Source organism: Pipistrellus hanaki (assembly GCF_964339955.1).
Source record: "Pipistrellus hanaki genome assembly, chromosome: 2".
Taxonomy (NCBI): Eukaryota; Metazoa; Chordata; class Mammalia; order Chiroptera; family Vespertilionidae; genus Pipistrellus; species Pipistrellus hanaki.
The window spans coordinates 83,662,241-83,685,071 of NC_140504.1; the positions used below are offsets into that span (position 1 = coordinate 83,662,241).

At 35.6% G+C, this 22,831-nt stretch overlaps 1 pseudogene across 1 annotated transcript; it reads left to right on the plus strand.

The window, feature by feature from the left end:
• Nucleotides 1-8,973: 8,973 nt before the first annotated feature.
• Nucleotides 8,974-17,244, plus strand: LOC311617399 (broad substrate specificity ATP-binding cassette transporter ABCG2-like; annotated as a pseudogene). Its single transcript has 3 exons — nucleotides 8,974-8,991; nucleotides 12,705-14,073; nucleotides 17,237-17,244. The product of its transcript is annotated as a broad substrate specificity ATP-binding cassette transporter ABCG2-like (transcript).
• The last annotated feature ends 5,587 nt before the right edge of the window (nucleotides 17,245-22,831 follow it).

The window sequence follows — 22,831 nt, forward strand, 5'->3', positions numbered from 1 at the left end:
TACTTTTGAAGCTCTATTCTCTATTATGATTCAAATATTTCTGTGATCTTTAAAAAGTTTATTATCACTTCCAGAACATGATTGGAATTGATTATCTTTTTATGGAAATCTATTCTTTCCAAATTCATTAAATAATCAAGAAATCAGTGAAGACTACATTTACCATCTCTGATTGTTTTATTTTTATAACACATTGTACATTTGTACGTGAGTGCAAAATATGTTTATACATAATATTAAATTATACCTATTGCTTTCCTGAAATAAATATCACCATTTTTTCTCCCAATCCTAATAACATGCAAGGGAAAAAATGTGGTTTAATATATAGTCTGAATTTCAGTAATATTTTTATCCATTTGCTAGCACTTTTAATGGGCACAGCAAGGTTATTAAATCCCAGAATCTCATCTTTAATTATAAGACTTATTTTAAAGACTTTTCCTATGTATCTAAACACAAAAACAGAATATAACAAGGTACCAATTGAGAGATAGGGTGGGAAAGCAGTTGTATTCTGTATTACAATAAGAATTCCATTGAGGAAAATAATTATTTAAATAAGTATGTAAATAAAACATTTGGATTAAAAATAAAGAAATAAAAAATAAAATGACAAATTATATTAATTGAATTTTTGATATAACCTTATCCTGTAACTTTGTATTCCATTTGGTTAGAGTATATTATTTTTATATATTATAGATTCTTTTGTGAATCTTTTGATGAATGTTGGTTTGTGGTTTCCTTTTCTTATGCACTAAATTTCTGGCTTTGGTGTCAGAGTAATACTGACCTTAAATTGTGCATTAATATTTTTATTTAATTTTTTAGATTAACTATAATAAAAAATAAACCATAATGAGAAAAGGTACTTTTAAGCAAACAGGTTAACTAAATAAGCTTTGATTCATTTAAAAAAAAATGGGATGCCTACTTTGAATGGGATATTATAAAAACAAAGTAATTAAATTAAAAGAAACATGACTGGGGAGGTAAGATGGCGGAAGAATAGATGGGCGGATTCTGAGCCCGCTCCCGAAGCAGAAAGAGAGAGAAGCTGATGGTCTTGTGCTGTGAGTGTTTATTAGCAAGCTGGGAGACAGCGAACACCAGAAGAAACTGCTGGGGGGCTGCTGACAGAGGTGCCCCTCACAGGGAAGCACCCACGCGGGCTGTGTCCCTGCGCGGAGCTACCTACCGGCTTGCACGGGGAAACCTCACCATCTTGAGAGGAAGATAGGATCGTGTCAGAGGCCTGAATATCCACAGCCGCAGCGACCACCAAGCAGCGGTGCCCCTCAGAACGGGGATCCCAGGCGGTGCGAACACCTGACTGCATTGGAATACCCCACTGCTCGGCGAAAAGGTCAGATTTCGCGGGGAGAGGGTGGAGAGTGCTCGCGGCGAAGATAAAAAGCCTGCGCGCCCGCGCTCGCGGAAGCTGGAGGACAAAGGCAGTGATTACAAGTAGAAGCCCCCACTGTTGGGCGGGTGTCACCGTGAGAGTGGACGGGGCTCCTAACAGGGGAGATATCTAAAGAGCAACACATTTGGATCTGGCTCGGAGGGATATCGGAGAGTTGCGGGAGATTGCAGTTGCTCGGGCCTGCCCCCTCCCCACTCCATAGTTCCTGCTGCAGAGAGGGCGGAGAGAAAAAAAAAAAAAAAAAAAAGCTGGAGAGGCTCTAGACTAGAGTCTGGAAACTCAACCTAGAAACGCTGCCCCCAGAGGCTAATTCACAAATTGACTCTAGTGTAATAAAAACAAAGCAAAACCTGCCTAAAAATCAGGACTGGATCATAACAATAGAGGAAGCGAATGACCTTCATTACTGCAAATTTTACTTAAATTTTTTAAATTTTATTATTATTTTTTTAATTTTTAAATTTTTGTTTTTTATTTTTGTTTTCATTATTTGCAACGTTTACTCAAGAAACTATTTTTTTTTCTTTTTCCTCACTTATTTTATCTTTATAATTATTACATTGTATATGTAATCAACATTATTACTACTATTAATTTACCTTTTTCATCTTATTTTCTTTTATTTCTTTTTATTATTTTTATTTCATTTGATTATATAGATTTTTTTTTTATCTCAGGATTACTGTTCTACAGTCTTTATCTATCTTTCCTTCTCCAACGCTTTATTCTATCTCAACCCTACCTTTATGCCTTCACCCTCTTTCCGATCTTTTCCTTTGGTACCCCGTTTATCTTAACCCTTTCCTGCTCTAGATTTTCCCCATTCCTTCTGTCTACCCCCTCCTAAAATTTCACCCTACTTGTATATATCTAATTTCCAACTACCTGCTCCAAGCCCATTCACACCTCCCTCGTAGTTGTCCTAACAACAAAACAAAACAAAACAAAACAAAAAAACAGTCTATCTCTCTAACTCTTTGAAGTTGTATGTTGAATGTTAACTATACTGAAGTTGTATGCTTTTTTTTTTATATAAGATTGATTTGCCTATGCTTTTTGTTTGATTGTATGTTTTTGTTAGCCGGGTTCTAGTCACCATTATTGGTGGTTATTAATATTGCAAACACATTTCTATTCAGTGCCTGTGTGTAGTACCTGGTTGTGTTGTATTTTGTGCCCTTAAATCAAAGCAGGAGAGAGAGAGAACTACACAACCAGACATCCTAGATAATGGGCAGACCAAAAAACAGTCCGCAAATGAAAGAAAAGCAGGCTTCACCAGAAAAGGAAGTAAACGAGATAGACTCAAGCAACCTACCAGAGCAAGAATTCAGAGTAATGATCATAAGATGGCTAAAAAGAATGGAAGACAAATTTGACAATATGAGTAAGACCCAAGAGGAAATGAAGAAGAACCAAGAAGAAATGAAAAATGACATTGCTACTGTAAAGAACTCAATAGAAAGCATCAAGAGTAGATTAGAAGAAGCAGAGGACCGCATCAGTGAGCTAGAAGACAAGATGGAAAAAAATACCCAATTAGAACAGCTTCTGGAAAAAAAAATTAAAAAACAGGAGGAAAGTCTAAGGGAACTTTGGGACAATACAAAACAAAACAATATTAGAATAATAGGGGTTCCAGAAGGAAAGGGAATTGAGGAAGACATGGAAAACGTATTTCAAGAAATAATGACAGAAAACTTTCCTGAGATAGAGAAGAAAAAACCCACACAAATCCAAGATGCTTGCAGAGTCCCAAGCAAAATGAACCCCAGAAAATCCACCCCTAGGCACATTATAATTAAGCTGGCAAATACCAACGACAAAAAAAGAATTTTAAAAGCAGCCAGAGAGAGACAGACAGTTACATATAAAGGAGCCCCCATTAGACTAGCAACTGATTTCTCCACAGAAACTTATCAGGCCAGAAGGGAATGGGATGAAATATACAACGTCATGCAAAGGAAGGGTCTGAATCCAAGAATACTGTACCCAGCAAGGCTATCAATCAAAAGTGAAGGTGAAATCAGGAGCTTCACAGACAAAAACAGACTAAGGGAATTTATCTCCACCAAACCAGCAATGCAAGAAATGCTAAAGGGTCTACTGTAAAATTAAAGAAATTGAAAGCAAAGAAGGAACACAGGGGTATAGAATAAAAATGGCGTCAAATCAGTATCTATCAATAATAACTTTAAATGTAAATGGACTAAATGCTCCAATCAAAAGACATAGGGTAACGGATTGGATAAGAAAACAAGACCCATATATCTGTTGTCTACAAGAAACCCATCTCAGAAAAAAGGATGCACACAGACTGAGGGTGAAGGGATGGAAAAAGGTTTTCCAGGCGAATGGAAATGAAAAAAAAGCTGGGGTAGCAATACTTATATCTGACAAATTAGATCTCAGAGTGAAGGACATAACAAGAGATAATGAAGGCCACTTCATAATACTAAAGGGAGCAATCCAACAAGAAGAAATAACCCTGGTAAATATATATGCACCCAATACGGGAGCACCCCAATATATAAAAAAATTGCTGGAGGACATTAAGGGAGAGATTAATAGCAATACAATCATAGTAGGAGATTTTAATACCCCACTGTCACCCTTTGACAAATCATCTAAACAAAAAATCAGCAAAGAAATATCAATCCTAAATGACTCGCTAGACCAGATGGAATTAATCGACATTTTCAGAACATTCCACCCCAAAGCCACAGAATATACATTCTTCTCAAGCGCACATGGGACATTCTCAAAGATAGACCACATTTTGGGACATAGGCAAAGTCTCTTCAAATTCAAAAAGATAGAAATCATATCAAGCATCTTCTCAGATCATAGTGCCATAAAACTGGAAATTAACTACAATGAAAAAAATCCAAAGAAATCAAACACATGGAGACTAAACAGCATGCTATTAAACAAGGACTGGGTTACCAAAGAAATCAAGGAAGAAATTAAAAACATCCTAGAAACAAATGACAATGAAAACACAACTATCCAAAATCTATGGGACACAGCAAAGGCAGTTTTGAGAGGGAAGTTCATATCCCTACAAGCCTATTGCAAAAAACTGGAAAAAAGGGTAACAAATGATCTAACTCTACAACTCAAAGAGTTAGAAAAAGAGCAACAAGAAAAGCCCAGAGTAAGCAGAAGGAAGGAAATAACAAAAATCAGAGCACAGATAAACGACATAGAGACCAAAGAAACAATACATAAGATCAACAAAACCAAGAGCTGGTTCTTTGAAAGAATAAACAAGATAGATGGACCTCTAGCCAGACTAACCAAGAAACAAAGAGAGAGGACTCAAATAAACAAAATCAGAAACGAAAGAGGTGAAATAACAACAGACCCCGCCGCAATACAAAGGATTGTTACAAAATACTACGAACAACTCTATTCCAACAAACTGGACAACCTGGAGGAAATGGACATATTCCTAGAAAAATACAACCTTCCAAAACTCAATCAGGAAGAATCTAAAAATCTCAATAGAGCAGTGACTTGGGAAGAAATTGAAACAGTCATCAAAAAGCTTCCAGCAAACAAAAGCCCAGGGCCAGATGGCTTCACAGGAGAGTTTTATCAAACATTCAAGGAAGAACTAAAACCTATCCTCCTCAGACTATTCCAAAAAATTCAAGAGGAAGGAACACTTCCAAACTCCTTCTATGAAGCCAGCATCACCCTAATACCAAAACCAGATAAAGACAACTCAATGAAAGAGAATTACAGGCCAATATCCCTAATGAACATAGATGCCAAAATCCTCAACAAAATTCTAGCAAATCGGCTCCAGCAGAGCATCACAAAGATCATACACCATGACCAAGTAGGATTTATTCCAGGAATGCAAGGTTGGTACAACATCCGCAAATCAATAAACGTGATTCATCACATAAACAAGTTGAAAGATAAAAATCATATAGTCATATCAATTGATGCAGAAAAAGCATTTGATAAAATCCAACACCCTTTCCTGATAAAAACTCTCAACAAGGTGGGAGTACAAGGATCATATCTCAACATAATAAAAGCTATATATGATAAACCCACAGCCAACATCATACTCAATGGCCAAAAACTAAAACCATTCCCTCTAAGATCAGGAACAAGACAGGGATGCCCACTATCGCCACTCCTCTTTGACATAGTACTGGAAGTACTAGCCATTGCAATTAGACAAGAGGAGGAAATAAAAGGCATCCAAATTGGAAAAGAAGAAGTAAAGTTATCCTTATTTGCAGACGACATGATATTGTATATAAAAAACCCAAAAGACTCCATTAAAAAACTAATTGGCTTAATAAATGAATTTGGCAATGTAGCAGGATACAAAATTAACGCCAAGAAATCTATGGCATTTCTATACACCAACAGCGAATTTATAGAAACAGAGACTAAAAAAGCAATTCCATTTACCATCGCACCAAAAAAATTAAGATACCTGGGAATAAACTTAACTAAGGAAGTAAAGGACCTATATGCGGAAAACTACACGACACTGAAAAAAGAGATAGAGGAAGATGTAAACAGATGGAAGAACATACCATGTTCATGGATTGGTAGAATCAACATCATCAAAATGTCCATACTTCCTAAAGCAATCTATAGGTTCAATGCACTCCCCATTAAAATACCAACGGCATATTTCACTGACCTAGAAAGAACTCTCCAAAAGTTCGTTTGGAACAATAAAAGACCCCGAATAGCCACAGCAATCCTGAGAAAGAAGAGTAAAGTAGGAGGGATCTCAATACCAGACTTCAAACTGTATTACAAAGCCACTGTTCTCAAAACAGCCTGGTACTGGCACAAAAACAGACATATAGATCAATGGAATCGAATCGAGAACCCAGATATCAACCCAAATCACTATGCTCAATTAATATTTGACAAAGGAGGCACAAATATACAATGGAGTCAAGACAGTCTCTTCAATAAATGGTGTTGGGAAAATTGGACAGATACATGCAAAAGAATGAAACTAGATCACCAACTTACACCATACACAAAAATAAACTCAAAATGGATACAGGACTTAAACGTCAGACGGGAAACCATAAAAATACTAGAAGCATCCACAGGCAACAAAATCTCAGACATATGCCAAAAGAACTTCTTCACTGATACTGCCCCTAGGGCAATGGAAGCTAAAGAGAAAATAAACAAATGGGACTACATCAAAATAAAAAGCTTTTTTACAGCAAAAGAAACCATCAACAAAACAACAAGAAAGCCCACTGTGTGGGAGAACATATTTGCAAATGTTACCACTGATAAAGGTTTAATCTCCAACATCTACAAACAGCTTATACAACTAAATAAAAGGAAGATTAATGATCCAATTAAAAAATGGGCAATGGACCTAAATAGAATATTTTCAAAAGAAGACAGAAGGAAGGCCAAAAGGCACATGAAAACATGCTCAAAGTCACTAATTATCCGAGAGATGCAAATCAAAACAACAATGCGGTACCATCTCACACCTGTCAGAATGGCCAACATCAACAAATCAACAAACGACAAGTGTTGGCGAGGTTGTGGAGAAAAAGGAACCCTCGTGCACTGCTGGTGGGAATGTAGACTGGTGCAACCACTGTGGAGAACAGTATGGAGTTTCCTCAAAAAACTGAAAATGGAACTCCCATTTGACCCAGTAATCCCACTCCTAGGAATATATCCCAAGAAACTAGAAACACCAATCAGAAAGGATATATGCACCCCTATGTTCATAGCAGCACAGTCTACAATAGCTAGAATCTGGAAACAGCCTAGGTGCCCATCAGCAGATGATTGGATCAAAAAACTTTGGTACATCTACACAACGGAATACTATGCTGCCATAAAAAAGAAGGAATTCTCATCATTTGCAGCAACCTGGATAGAACTAGAGAACATCATGCTGAGTGAAATAAGCCTGTCAATGAAAGAGAAATACCACATGGCCTCACTCATTTATGGATATTAAAAAACATTATAAACTGACAAACCAAAAGATAGATATAGAGACAGTAAAGCAAAAAGTAGACTGTAAAATTACAGCGGGGAGAGTAGGGAGATCTGGGGGAGATAAGAGACCAACCAAAGGACTTGTATACATGCATATAAGTACAACCAATGGACACAAAACTCTGGGGAGGGAGGGTATGTATGGGGGGGGGCAATGTTAAAATATGTACACAGATAATAATTTAATTAAAAAAAAATTTAAAAAAAAATAAAATAAAATAAAAAAAATAAATAAAAAAACAAAAAACAAAAAACAAAAAAAAAAAAAAAAAGAAAAGAAACATGACTGGAAAATAATCATATGGGCCAATAAATGGAGATACATGGGATTAAAACACTAAGGTTTTGCTTCCTTCTTGCCAGAATTTTCTCAGCAGGCCCTTGCAGTGCAAAGTGATTCTCTAGCTTCTGCATGAACAGCCTCTGCAGTGCCCTGCCTGCCCAACAGTATTCAGTAGCCAGCAACTTCTGCCGTCACCCTAATTTGGGTGGCTTATTAGTTTCCTAGGGTTGCCATAACAAAAGATAATAAATTAGTAAAAGCAATTTCACAGTTCTGGAGGCTGAAAGTCAGCAGGCCATACTTCCTCTGAAATCTAAAGGGTCAACTCTTTCCTTCACTTTTCTAGCTTCTAATGTTATCTGGCAATTTATTGCATTCTTTGGCCTTAATGTATCACTCCAATCTCTGCCTTCATTGTCACATGGCTATCTTCTTCATGTATGTCTGTTCTTCATATGCCATTCTTCTTTTTTTGTCTCTTCTCTGTTCTCATAAGGACCCCAATCTTATTATATTAAGGACCCACCCTTTTCAGTATGGCTAATTACATCTGCAATTTATATCTACTATTACCAAATAAGTTAATATTCACAGGATTTGGGTGTTAGGTCATCAATGTATCTTTTTGGAAAACATAATTCAATTCATAACAAGTGGTGCTTTCAGTGAAATACTCCCCAAAATAACTTTCTCTGGTACCCTCAAGGGCAGATTTCTGACAAATTCCAGAAGATCAATTTGTAGCAAATTTCATCAGTGTGGCACCACACTGACTTCTCTGCCTTTTGCTGAGAATCAGGTCCTCTCCAAGAAAGACTAAGTATGGATACAAAGTAGAGTCTCTTTTTATGATACTCTCTTACCCTTAACTATAGTAGCAAATATATATTAAAATATAATTTATGTTATATCATTATAGGACATCTGACATGAAAAATTATATTTGCTATTCCAATATTCTTTGGAGTTCTATTTACTTTCTATCAATACTAGCCAATCTCTTATAATTCTAATTTCCTGTTAATTACTGATTACATTAAGCTCTCCCTATTCAAATTACAGATTTCTCTCTTCCTGTTGTAAACAAACTTATATAAAACTAAAGAGACATAAATGAAAATATACCTTCTAACCAATAAAAGTGGTTGCAGAAATATCTTTAGCACATTAAACAAAGGAGGCAGAACACAAGAAAGGAAACAAATACATAGTTTTATATACTGAGATGTTTAAGATGGTAGAAATAAAACAAGTAAGTCAGTAATGGAAATAGATGTAAATATTAAAATAACCTAAAAAAGACCAAAAATATATTAGAATAAAAAATAGAATAGTAGAACCAACATAAACCAGGTAGTTACTTCCTATAGGATACAGCTCAATTAAAATAATTTCAAAATAATAGGATAAAAAAATATAACTCAGGAAAAAGTATCTAAACAAAAGATGGTGTAGTAAATTTAATAATTTTATTACCAAGATAAAATAATAATTACATTATATGTATGAGATAGCATCAAGCATATTCTAATCCTACAATGAAAAGAAGAAATTGACAAGTCCATATACACAGTAGCAGTACTTTCCTCTCATCAACTGACACATCAAGTAAGATAGAAGTTGTTAAACATGAATTTTATTAAAATACTAGTGGCCCAGTGAACAAATCCATGCACAATGAAAGAAAATTAATTAGAAAACATATTTTAATATTGCTATTTGCTCTTTCTCTATAATAGAGGTGTCAACCAAATTCATGATTACCAATGACAGATGGAAACACATGCATGCAATTGGTGCCAGTAAGAGCTTTATATACAGTAGGTCCTCGGGTTATGTCAGAGATCCATTCCTACAGCTCTACATAATGCAATTTTCACCATCAATTGGAACCCACCTAAATAAGCACCTATGTCAGTCACATGGAGCACATACACAGCAGTAATGAAGTGAAACTTAAAAAAAAAATTAAAAGAAAGATAACAATTTCTGGCCTTTACTTGTGGTAAATAAATAATCCTATCTAATAAAAGAGTAATATGCAAATTAATGATCACTCACTTCTTTTCAGGCTGGTCAATTTTCTAAGCTTTATAAGTTTTCATTTTCCAGCTAATGAAAATAAGATAGGATTCCACTGAGTCTGTTGGTGTCCCTCGTTAGGGCACCATAATGCTGGGGTTCTTTCCTTAGCCTTACAAAGGGTTCAGCTTTCTGCAGAAAGGGGATGTGTGTAGACTCAATAAGGAGTCCAAGGAAAAAAGATAGTTTTGAGAGGCATTGGGGGTCAGAGGAGCTTCAGCTAAAGGGAACTGAAGACTCTCCTCCTTGTCTAAAACCCTGCTTTTATTCCCAAGATTTATTCTTTTATTCACATGTAATATACACTTCAAAGGGTATCAAAAGGTTTACAGAGATATTCAGTTTGGGAAATAGCCTACAGCTGTTCAGGTGTTTGGCCATTAGGAGGCAATAAAATGCCCTGAGCTGTCTGGCAGCAGACTATCATCATATTCATGTTTGGGGGAAGTGCCATTTAGCCATTTCCATCAAGTAAACTATATATGACTCAACTCTGTTGAGCTCCCCAAGTCCCATCAGCCTTTTGATGGAACTCTTGTAATTATTACATGCTGGAATTGGTTCTTGGCAGTCTCATATCTACCTAATCCAGGACTTCTGTGAGGATCAAATGAGATGAGGAATGAGAAAATGCTTCACAGGCATTTGGTTAAAGTGTAAAATGTTTCCACCTGGCTATAAAGCAAGTCATGTTCCTGGGCTGAAGAAACTTTAAGAAGGCTAGTTGCTAGGATGAGGAAGCTGGGTGTTGCTCTGTGATGTCATTACCTGGTGCCCACAGCCACCATTTCTAGAGTGGGCTGGACTGTCGGCTGCATTTTGTGCTATGGGGTCTCAGCAGCATCAGCTGTGATTTGGTGTAATGTTGCTTTGGGGTAGTGGTGAGGCCTGTATCCCACTTTAGGGAAGCCAAGTATTGCTTTTTGGGTGCCAGGTTCATGGTGCCATTTCTCTGTAAATGGCCATTGCATGTCATGGCAGCTCCTGCATTGAGCGTCTGTCCCTGGTGGTCAGTGCAAATTATAGTGACCAGTTGGAAGGTTGGACACTTAGCATATTATAGATATAGATATAGATATAGATATAGATATAGATATAGATATATAGATATAGCTATAGATAATATAGATATAGATATAGATGATATAGATATAGATACAGATATAGATATAGGCATAGGTATAGCTATAGATATATAGATATATAGATATATAGATATATAGATATATAGATATATAGATATATAGATATATAGATATATAGATATGTAGATATGTAGATATGTAGATATGTAGATATGTAGATATATAGATATATAGATATAGATATAGATAATATAGATATAGATATAGCTGCAGATGTAGATGTAGATGTCGATGTAGATATACTATTTCCAAAGGTGCCAGTGGTCTGAATCCAGCATATAGAAGGGATTTCAGGAATCTGGAGAAGGCATTGTGTATAAATTAATCAAGTGTCCAGAGACGAAACATTTTAGGAAGCCAGAGAAAACTTGGCTAAAGAACCAAGTTCTCCTGTCTCTCTGGACCCGTTACGTTTTATTAACAAAAATTGTCCTAAAGCAAGGTAGATATACATATCAAAGGCTAAGGTTTGATATCCAGAATCCATTGTCAGATTGGGGAAACTGCCTACAGCTATTCAGGTGTTGGGTTAGTAAGATTGAAATGCCCTCTACTCTCTGGCAGCAAGCAATCAAGCAAATGTAGATTGAAATGCCCTCTACTCTCTGGCAGCAAGCAATCATTTATGCATCCATTTCACGTTTGTGGAAATGTCCTTAGCCATTTTCAACAGACAATAACATATGTGATTCAGCCCTTGCTGAATCCCCAAGTTCCATCAACCTTTTGATGAGACTCTTGCATTTATGACATGCTGGAATTAGCTTCCAGCACAAAGGTAGCTTCAATAATAGATCTGTTACAAATCATTTCACAGGGGATTTCAATAATATCCATTCTGAGAGTTTTATATGTATTGTGCATGTGCGAGTCAACTTTTATTTTTAAATTGTCAGAGCGCATAATATGTACCAGCAGGTTGGGCAGTCATATGGTCAGACAGATGGACAGCCGGTCACTTAGCCTGTTATATATATATAGATAATATACCAGTATACCCAGAAAGCTTTAATTTTCATAAGTGAGCACCTCAATAAATTTTTACAAATTGAACACATTTTTATAAACACTATCTGGATCAAGTTGTTGAATATTATGAGCACATCTGAGGGGGATTTCTTGTTTAACTATCTGCCCCATGAACATAGTTAACTTTATATAAAATATATTTATGTGAAGAGATTAAGCAAAAAGAACAAAATAGCAACATAAATAACTCATAGACAGTAACATGTGGTTACCAGAAGGTGGAAGGGGTGTGGGGAGGTAAAAGAAGCTATAGGGTGAACAAATGGTGATGGAAGGACACCTGATTTTGGAGAACATACAATACAATATACATATAGTATCTATAATAATAAAAGTGAAATATACTAATTAGATCAGACGTCCTTCTGGACATCCTTCCTTCTGGACAAAGTTGAGGTGGGCAGAAGCAGAGGACTTTGCATGAATTTTTGTGCATTGGGCCTCTAGAATTACAGAATTGTACACCTGAAACCTATATGATTTGATTAACCAATGTCAGCATAATAAATTCAATAAAAATAAACTATCTGTAGGCTTATCTGAGGGATCACTATCCTGTCTGGCTGCCCACCACCCATTGCTCCTGACTGTGACCTCAACCCCAGGAGGTTGCTTCTCAGGTGTTCACTATGCTGTAAAGGCAATGACTATATTTTTATCCCAGTGTCACAAAAAAAAAAAAAAAAAATACCAATGGCATCCCTGAGAGACCAACAACCTGAAGACATTTACTGAAGCAGCTGTTAAGTTTTCATAACATCTGCTATGGAGTGAAAGTGAAAAGTGACTTTCTAGTTGGTCAAAAAATAGCCGAGAAAGAAATACTAATGAATATCAGTGGGATTATGAGACCTGACTTCAAAGCCACTCTGGGACTCACAAGTGAAGGCAAATCTTTGTTGTTGGATGTCTCAGCTGTAAGGAAAGATCCACAAGGATTATCTGGAGATGTTGAGATAAATGGAGCACCGCACCTTGACTTGCCATTTTCAAGTGTAATTTAGGTTACATGGTACAAGATGATGTTGGGGTGGGAACTCTAACAGTGAGAGAAAATGTATAGTTCTCAGCTGTTCTTCAGCTTCTAACAACAATGATGGTTCGTGATAAAAATGAATGGGTAAACATGGTCATTCCACACTTAGGTCTGGCCAAAGTGTCAGATCCCATGGTTGTAACTCAGGTTAACCATGGTGTGTTTGGAGGAGAAAGAGAAAGGACTAGTATTGAAATGAACCTTATTACCAGTCTATCACTTTAATCCTGAAGGATCCCACAACTGGCTTAGACTCAAGCTCATGGAATGCTATTCTTTTGCTTTTGGAGAGGGTACCTAAACAAGGACAAACCATCATCTGTTCAACTTATCAACCTTGTTTTTCTCTCTTCAAGTTGTTTGACAGACTCACCTTTTTGGCCTCAGGATGACTAATGTTTCATTGGCCTGCCCAGGAGGCATTTGGATACTTTGCATCAGCTGGTTGTCATTGTATGCCCTATAATAACTCTGCAGACTTCTTCCTGGATGTGATTAATGGAGACTCCTCTTCATATGGTATTAAGCAGAGATGACAAAGATGGTAAAACCAAGAGCCTCCCAAGAATGGTACACCATTCATAGAAAAATTAGCTGAGTTTTATGTCAACCCTTCCTTCTTCAGAAAAAGAGAGATTGAGTTAGATCAATTCTCGAGGGGTCAAAAAAAAAAAAAGATGAGTGTAGTCTTCAAGGAGATCACCTATGCCATTTTCTTCTGTCATCAACTCATGGATTTTCAAGAAATTGATTTTTTTAAAATGTACTGTATAAGCCTGTAAGCCCCAGGCCTCTATAACTCAGATAATTGTATTCCTGGGACTGGCTATAGGTACCATTTTCTGTCATATAAAACTGAACTGATGGAATCCAGAATAGAGGTAGAGTACTCTTCTTCCTGACTTGCCAGTCTTTCAGCAATATATCATCCGTGTAGCTCCTCATCCTTGAGAAGAAGCTCTTTATGCAAGAATATATCAGTAGATACTACAGAGTTTCATGTTATTTCTTTGGAAACTGTTATCTGATTTACTACCTATGAGTATTACATTCACTTGTATAACATATTTTTTGTTAGGATCTAAACCAATGAAGGACTTCTTTATCATATTTACCTTTATATATGTATTTTTTCTAATAATTCTTTATTGTTGAAAGTATTATATATGTTCCCTTTTCCCCTACACTGACCCCCTCCAATCCACCTCTACCCTGACCCCTACCCCAGACCTTCAGCAACCTATCGTCTGTGCCAATGGATTATGCATATACATTGAGTGGCTAGATAATTATGATCTCTGAATGTGTAATAGGCCTGAATCATGAATTCATGCATGGGTGGGGTCTGGCCAGCCTGGCCAGGGGGAGGGGACATGGGTCATTGGCCGGCCTGCATGCTGGTTGGACTCCTGGTCAAGGGGACAATTTGCATATCAGCCTTTTATTATGTAGGATATACACTGAGTGACCATATTATTATGTGTTCAGAGATCATAATAATCTGGCCACTCAGTGTTTGTATACAAGGTCTTTCATTGATTACTTCCCACCCATCTGCCTTCCTTCTAAGATTCCATACTCTCTTCCATGCTTCCATGTATCTGGATCCCCTTTGTTCATCAGTTTATTTTGTTCATTCAATTCCACATATGCGTGCAATTATATGATACTTGTATTTCTCCGGCTGACTTATGTTACTTAGCATGATACTCTCCAGATCCCTCCATGCTGACTCAGATGGTAAGAAGTTCTTCTTTTTTACTGCTGTATAGTATTCCATAGCATAAATGTATCACAGCTTTTTTATCTACTGATGGGCACTTAAGCTGTTTCTAGATCTTCACTATTATAGATTGTGCTGCTATGAACATAGGGGTGCATACATTCTTTCTGATTGGTGCTTCGAGTTTATTTCTTAGAATCTATTCCTAGAAGGGTGATCACTTGTGTCAAATGGCAGTTTCATATTCAGTTTTTTGGGAAACTTCATACTATTTTCCATAATGGTTGCACCAGTTTGCATTTCCACCAGAAGTATACCAGTGTTCCTTTTTATATACATCCTTTCCAGCATTTGTTGATTTGTTGATTTGTTAATAGCCATTCTGACAGGTTTTAGATGGTACATCATTGTCATTTTGATTTGCAGCTCTCAGATGATTAGTGACTTTGAGCATTTTTTCCTCTGTCTCTTGGCCATCTATATGTCCTTTTTGGACATATAGGTCCTTTGCAATTTTTTTATTTGGATTCTTTGTCTTCCTTTAGTTAAGTTGTATGAGTTCCTTATATATTTTGGATATTAAGCCTTTATCAGATATATCATTGTCAAATAAGTTCTCCCATACAGTGGGTTATATTTTTGTTTTGTTGATGGTTTCTTTTGCTGTGCAGAAGCTTTTTTAATTTTATATAGTCCTATTGGTTTATTTTCTCATTAGTTTTCTTTGCCTTAGGAGATGTATATATTTATTTATTTTAAAGAGGAAGGGAGAGGGAGAGAGAGATAGAAACAACAATGATCAGAGAGAATCATTGATAGGCTGCTTCCTGCATGCCCCACAATCTGGGCATATGGCCTGACTGGGAATTGAACCATGACCTGCAGGTCTATAGGTTGACACTCAACCACTGAGTCATGCCGGCCAGCCACTCATATTTGCCTTTTCGATGGTGGCGTATAAGGCCAGTTCTATGACACTGGCCATAGAAGCAAGTTAGGTGTAATATCCATAGTAATACTTTGTGTGGTGACCATCTCTTTTGCATTTAAGATAATTTTTTTCAGGGCCATTGGTCAATCTCACAACCATTGCTCTTTGGCTGTCATGGCTTTGTATTTCAGCATTCCTGAATATATTTCTGTGGCTTCCCAGGGTCATAAATTTTGGGGACAAAACTACTGCTCAGGACTCAATGTAACAGCAAACAATACCTGTAGTTTTGAATATGTGCTGGTGAAAATATTTTTATAAACCAGGCCATCGATCTTTCATCTTGAGGCTTGTGGAAGAATAATATAAATTTGGCTTGCATGACTGTTATCCGCCTTACAATTGCCTACCTAAAGTTAATTTATTTTTTTAAAAATCTTTAAAATTGCTCTCTAATTTACATGATTTGTCAACCCATCAAAAATGAAGCACTGTGACTTAAGTAAGATAAAAATGAATATATGTAAAACAAGCAAAACATCTATGCTCATATAAATCATTTATGTATAAATGAATTTTAAAGTACATAGTGTTTTATTCTTTTGTTTCTGGCTTCTTTTGCTCAATATTACACTTTGAAAAACATCTATATTTTTGCAAGTACTTCTAGCTCATTTGTTTTTATTACTTTACAATATTCCATTGCATAAATGTTATAGTGATTTATCCAGTTTAGTCTTAAAAAAATGCGTGGTTCCCAGAGCTGTGTTCTTAAAACTATCAAATATGTAAACTATATCATATATCATAAACTGATCAATATACATATTATGTATCATAAACTGATGAACAAAAACAGATCCAGAGACAGAGAAGCATAGATCACACCGTCAAACCTCAGAGGGAAGGTAGGGGAGGGTGGGGTAAGGAGGAGAGATCAACCAAAGGTCTTGTATGCATGCATATAAGCCTAACCAATAAACACAAGCACCAGTGAGGAGTGGGCATGAGTGGGGGAGTGAGGGGTCAATGGAATAATAAGGACACATATGTAATATTTTAATCAATAAAGAAAAAAAATTGTTTCTTTAGGGAAGCACGTGTGGGCACGCTGTTGAATCTACACCTGATAATTATGTTGCTGGGCCATAAGGTAAGCAGATGCTAAACTTTAGGAGACAATGCCAGAGAGTTCTGAGAGCTCAAACTGACCCATTTCCTGGTCAACAGTGGTATTTTCTGGTCTTAATTTAGTAATTAATTTACAATGGTTTCAAGTTGTGCTTTTATTTGCATTCTTGTGATCACTAAAGAAGAAGAGCATATATATATTCTAAATTTGAATGTCCTATTTTGTGAAGTGTCTGTTCAAGTCTTTTCCTATATTTTACTAATATCTACAATTTTTTCTTCTTAAATGTACAAGTTCTAAACATTCCTTACATAAGACTCTTTTCTCAGTGTTATTCACAAATAGGAGTTTTTAGTTTTAATATAGTTCACCTTATTTTTCTTTTTCTTTGTGTTTAATACTTTTGCTTCCTATTTAAGAAAACTGACACTCCAAAATCACTGATATATTTGTCTTATAAAATATTTATTTATTATTTTATCTTTCCACATTTAGATTCCACAGTCCATACGGAATTTATTTATTTATGTTGTAAATTGTGGGTCAAGATATGTATCCATAATACTATCCAATTGGCACAGTTCCTTTTATTTTCTAAAATATATTTTTATTGATTTCAGAGAGGAAATGAGAGAGTTGAGAGAGATAGAAACATCATGATGAGAGAGAATCATTGATAGGCTGCCTCCTGCACACCCCCTACTGGGGATCAACCTGAAACCTAGACATGTGCCCTTAACCGGAATTGAATCTAGGACCCTTCAGTCTGCAGGCCGATGCTCTATCCAATGAGCCAAACTGGCAAGGACAGTACAGTTTCTTTTACTGAAAACAAAATCCACAACTCCTTTTAATGTTAGTATTATAATTGTCATAATTCAGCCTTCCATCAGTAAATTTATATAGTCTCTCCAATTCCACTAATCAGATTGTATATCTTCCACCAATGCCACCCCAAAGTATATTTATTCCTATAACTTTATAGTTCATCAAGATGCCTGCTACAGTTGATATTGGCCCCTCATTTGACCCCCCACATTAAATAAGCTTGATCACATATATTCATTCCTACATCCAAACATTGTTATTTACTTTAACCACACAGGAAAAAATATTTTTAGGAGCATCAAGTAAAGGTTTAAAGAAAATTTAGCAGGAATTCCAATAGACTGTATCATGTGTCATACAGAACATTTATCTGAATGCAGTTCAATAAATTTTTAAAGTATAACAGAAAGAAAACAACATTTTATTTTGGATACTTTTAACCACAAGATTAAATATTTATGATGTAGAACATATTTTAAGAATAGTAAAATGCATGTGGTTGAATAATAAAGACAATAAATAAAAGAGAGGGAGAGAGAGAGAGATGTATTTAATTTAAATGAGCATTAAAATAACTAAGTTAAAGTAATATTAAAGACAAATAAAACCAAAAGTAGTTATAACATTATAGAAAATAGACTCATTAGTGAAGATAAAAACAATCAGAAACAGATTGTGTGATTCATGGAATCTTCAAAAACCCCAGTGCAGTGTTTGCTATTAGCCCTACTTTACAAAATAAAAATCTGACCGTCATGAAGTGTATTAAAACTACTTAATTCAAGTAGCAAATGTAAGAGCTGGAGTAAAAACCCAGTTTTACTTTTTAACAAAAGTTCTTATCACTAAGTAAAAATTCTTTTAAAAAGATGAAAAAAATAGCAAATGAAATGTACAGTAATACATAGAATACAGAAAGTATTAAGTACTGTTTATGTCAAAGGTGCAAAGATGATATTATTTTTGAAGTAGATTATATTGTTATCCCAAGCCACAAAAAATTCAGAAGTCAAAGTAACTATTTTAATTAAGTAAATTTAATGTCAAACATAAATGAAGTGTTCAGGAATACATATGCTAAGGTGACATCTAGTCTAATTACTTGCCTGCTCTCTCCTAATAACTAGATTTCTCTCTTGATCTCTGCTCTGCCTTTTACTTTCATCTGGTTCCAAAATGTTTGGCCCCTTAAGCTTTTGTTGAAAGGAAAATACCTATAGCTGTTCCAGACCTCAAATATTTTCGGTAGAGGCCAAAACCGGTTTGGCTCAGTGGATAGAGCGTCAGCCTGAGGACTGAAAGGTCCCGGGTTTGATTCGGGTCAAGGGCATGTACCTGAATTGCGGGCACATCCCCAGAAGGGGGTGTGCAAGAGGCAGCTGATTGATGATTCTCTCTCATAAGTGTTTCTAGCTCTCTATCCCTCTCTCTTCCTCTCTGTAAAAAAATCAATAAAATATATTAAAAATATATATATATATTTTGGGTAGAGGGTGAGAGTTGGATGTGGACCATGTGATAAGCTGATAGAGTAGAGTTTAGATTGCTGAAGTAGCAGTGGTTCTGAACTTTCTAATGCTGTGACCCTTTAATACAGTTCCTCATGTTGTGGTGACTCCCAACCATAAAATTATTTTTGTTGTTACTTCATAACTGTAATTTTGCTATTGTTATGAATCGTAATGTGAATATCTGTGTTTTTCAATGAACTTAGGCTCTACAGTAGTGGTTCTCAACCTGTGGGTACAGTTATGAAGTAGCAACAAAAATAATTTTGTAGTAGTGGGTCACCACAACATGAGGAACTGTATTAAAGGATCACAGCACTAGAAAGGTTGAGAACTACTGAGCCAGAGGATGAATATTATAAAATATTTAATATCTCTTAGCAGTGATTGAGCTGAATTATCTTTTCCCTTTGCTCAAAAGATGAGTCTATTCTTTCATGGCATTATTAGGACTATGTATGCTTGGAAGCACACAACAAAATCAATTACATGTAATACCCTTGCTTAATTGAAGAAAAAAAAAAGCATATTACCAATTCGCTCTAGATAACTGGACAAATTCTAGATGTACAGAACCTGACTGAAGGATCTTTAAGATAAATTATTATTATTTTAAAATTTGGCAGTTTAATATTTTACTGAAGTATTACTTACTTTTATAACTACTAACAAAGTGGTTTTCTTCAGGACAACAGTAACTAGTACTGGATTTTTAGATTTTTTTCACATTTTGTATTTATGTTTATACATAGATAAAATATTAAAACCAGAAAATAACTTTATTTTATATTTTACCAGCAAATAACTTTAAATTTACATAAAATAAGGATGTTTAAAACCATACTAGATTGGCAGCAATTAAAATATAACATAGAACATTGAAAAATTGTGCTATATGTTAGCAATCATAACTTAAACACTTAACAAATTTAATATAATTCATTGTATTAACAGCTTGAATAGTTGACAGCATAGCAAGATTTTTTACAAATCACACATGAAGTATAGTAAAAGCCCTTAGAAACATGTTTCAATACAAAATTTGTCACTGGGAAATAAAAACACATTAAGACTGTACTTGAATGTGGTTTTTAAAATATAACTGATAACTTTGTTTATATTTTAGAATCATATTTCAATTTTGTTTTAAATTACTGAAAAGTATCCCTGGACCCAATTCCAAACTGTGTGTAGAAGCTTTCTCACATCAATAAAGACTCTCAAATATGAGAATTTACCTCAATTCTGACACTACTCAGAGGTAAAAGTCAGATTCCCTAGGAAATGGGCTCAGTCCCACATGATCACCCTCTACATCACCATAATTGACCAAGTCATTAACCATTGAAAATTGATTCCACCACAAGCCCCTTCTTCTCTCCCCCCAAAATTAGTGGGTAGGACTAAATTAGTTCTCTTGGCAACTGGCCCACACGCTAGTATGTGATCCAAAAGTCATTTCATTACCATAACAAACTATACTTTTACCACTCTCAAGGTTTAAAAAACATCCAAGCTTCTAATTGGACATTGTTATCATTATTATCTAACAAGAGGCCCACTGCATGAAATTCGTGCATGTTGGGGGGGCAACAGTCCCCTCAGCCCAGCCTGCACTCTCTCCAATCCAGGACCCATCAGGGGATGTCTTAGGCTCGATTAGCAGTCAGACATCCCTTTCACAATCGGGACCGCTGGCACCTAACTCTTTACCTGACTGCTGATTACCCCTAACTGCCCTCCCTGCTAGCCTGGTCACCCCTAACTGCCCCCCTCCCCCACTGTCCTGGTTGCCCCTTACTGCCCCCTCTGCCTGCATGATCTCTCCACACAGCCTACTGTTCAGTCATTTGGTTGCCCTTTACTAACCCCCCTGCTGGCCTAGTTACTCCACAAAGCCTGTTCGGTCATCCATTCATTGTGATGGTCACTTAGGGTTTATATATACAGATCAGCTGACATCACCATTATTTAACAAGTTTAATGTAACAATTAATTTCAGGTAGAATACTATCTATACTAATAAAAGGGTAATATTCTAATTAGACCAGGCATCTTCCAGACGTTTTTCTGGTCATAGCTACAGTGCCAAGGCTGAGGTAGAGTTGGTTAGGGGTGATCAAGCTGGCTGGGGAGAGCAGTTAGGGGCAATCGGGCAGACAGGCAGATGAGCAGTTAGGAGCCAGTGGTCCTGGATTGCAAGAAGGATGTCCAGCTTCCAGTTTATGCCCAATCCCTATCTGATCAGCAGTTAGACATCCCACTGGTCCCAGATGGGAAAGGGTGCAGGCTGGGTTGATGGATCTCATCCCCTGCACAAATTTTGTGCACCAGGCCTCTAGTTATATAATAAATATCTAAAACATTGTGTAAATGTTCTTTTGCAAAGATAGCAAACTTGTAAATGTTTTCCTGAAAAGTTAGGCTGACATTGTATGTCTATCATTTGTATATTTATAGCAGCCAATATATAGTTATCAGGCAGCTACTAACAAACAAAATAAACCAATCCTCTGTGGATTGCAGGGACTAGAATAGAAATTAAAACAAGTGCCATCCTGTAGAAGTTGAGTGATATACATATCTATATTTAAGCATAAATCATTGAAATATAAACATTAAGTAATTCTTAAGACTGAACAATCTCTCTCTTTCTCTCTCTCTCTCTCACTCTTTCATCACATACACACACACACACACACACACACACACACACAATGTTTCTTTGAAAATCTAAGTATTTCAAAGCACTTAATGTAATTAGACAGGTAAAAGCAAACTCTACATTTATTTTCCCAAATGGAATGACCAGTTTTGTTCATTCAGCTTATAAGAATCTGTCCTTAATGTAAATGAAGAAAACAGTTACATTAGAAGACAATTCTGAACTATTTGTTCAGAATCTGATATCTAGAAATTCATAGTATTTAGATAGTTTCAATAAATAAAGTTAGAATTGATGTTAAAGAAAATGACTTGAAGCATTAAAATTCTTAAAGAGCGTCTCCTCATTATATCTATTTTTATTTTAACTCACACTTTCTCTACTATAGGCCATTGGTATATATTTGCTAGAAATTTGCTTAAATATTTTCTTTAAAATTCTATGAAAGAGAACTCAAAATAAAAATATAAAATATAATCCAAATGTACCTTAGGTTATGACATAACAAAATATCATTAAAAATTCTAGTTACTAAGAAAGCTATAAAAATAGAACTACCACAGTCCCTATTTTATGAAAAGTTGCAAATTTGTTTTATCGTGTGAAAAAACACATTAAATTCTACTTCATTACTTGAAACCATATGAGTATACTTCTTTTTTTAAATAATTATAAGGATGACTGAATTTGTGATGCTAATTGGAGCATACAACAATAGCAACAGTAAATAAAATCCAGTAGGTGAAAGAATAAAATTATCAAGGACAAATGTTAGAATTCAGTCAAATTAACTTTATAATATTGATTATGAGAAAACAGTGATAGTAGGATAAAGAAATATTTCACAAGGTTTTATTCAGAAGGGTAGATACAAAAATGATTACCTTTAGGTACACACCACCATAAAGCAACTAGAATACACATTATAGTATACTTCAGAAAAGATAAAAATTAAAATGTGTTAAGACAAAACTATCTTTTCTTATGTGCTAAAAAAGAAAGAAAAGAATCTG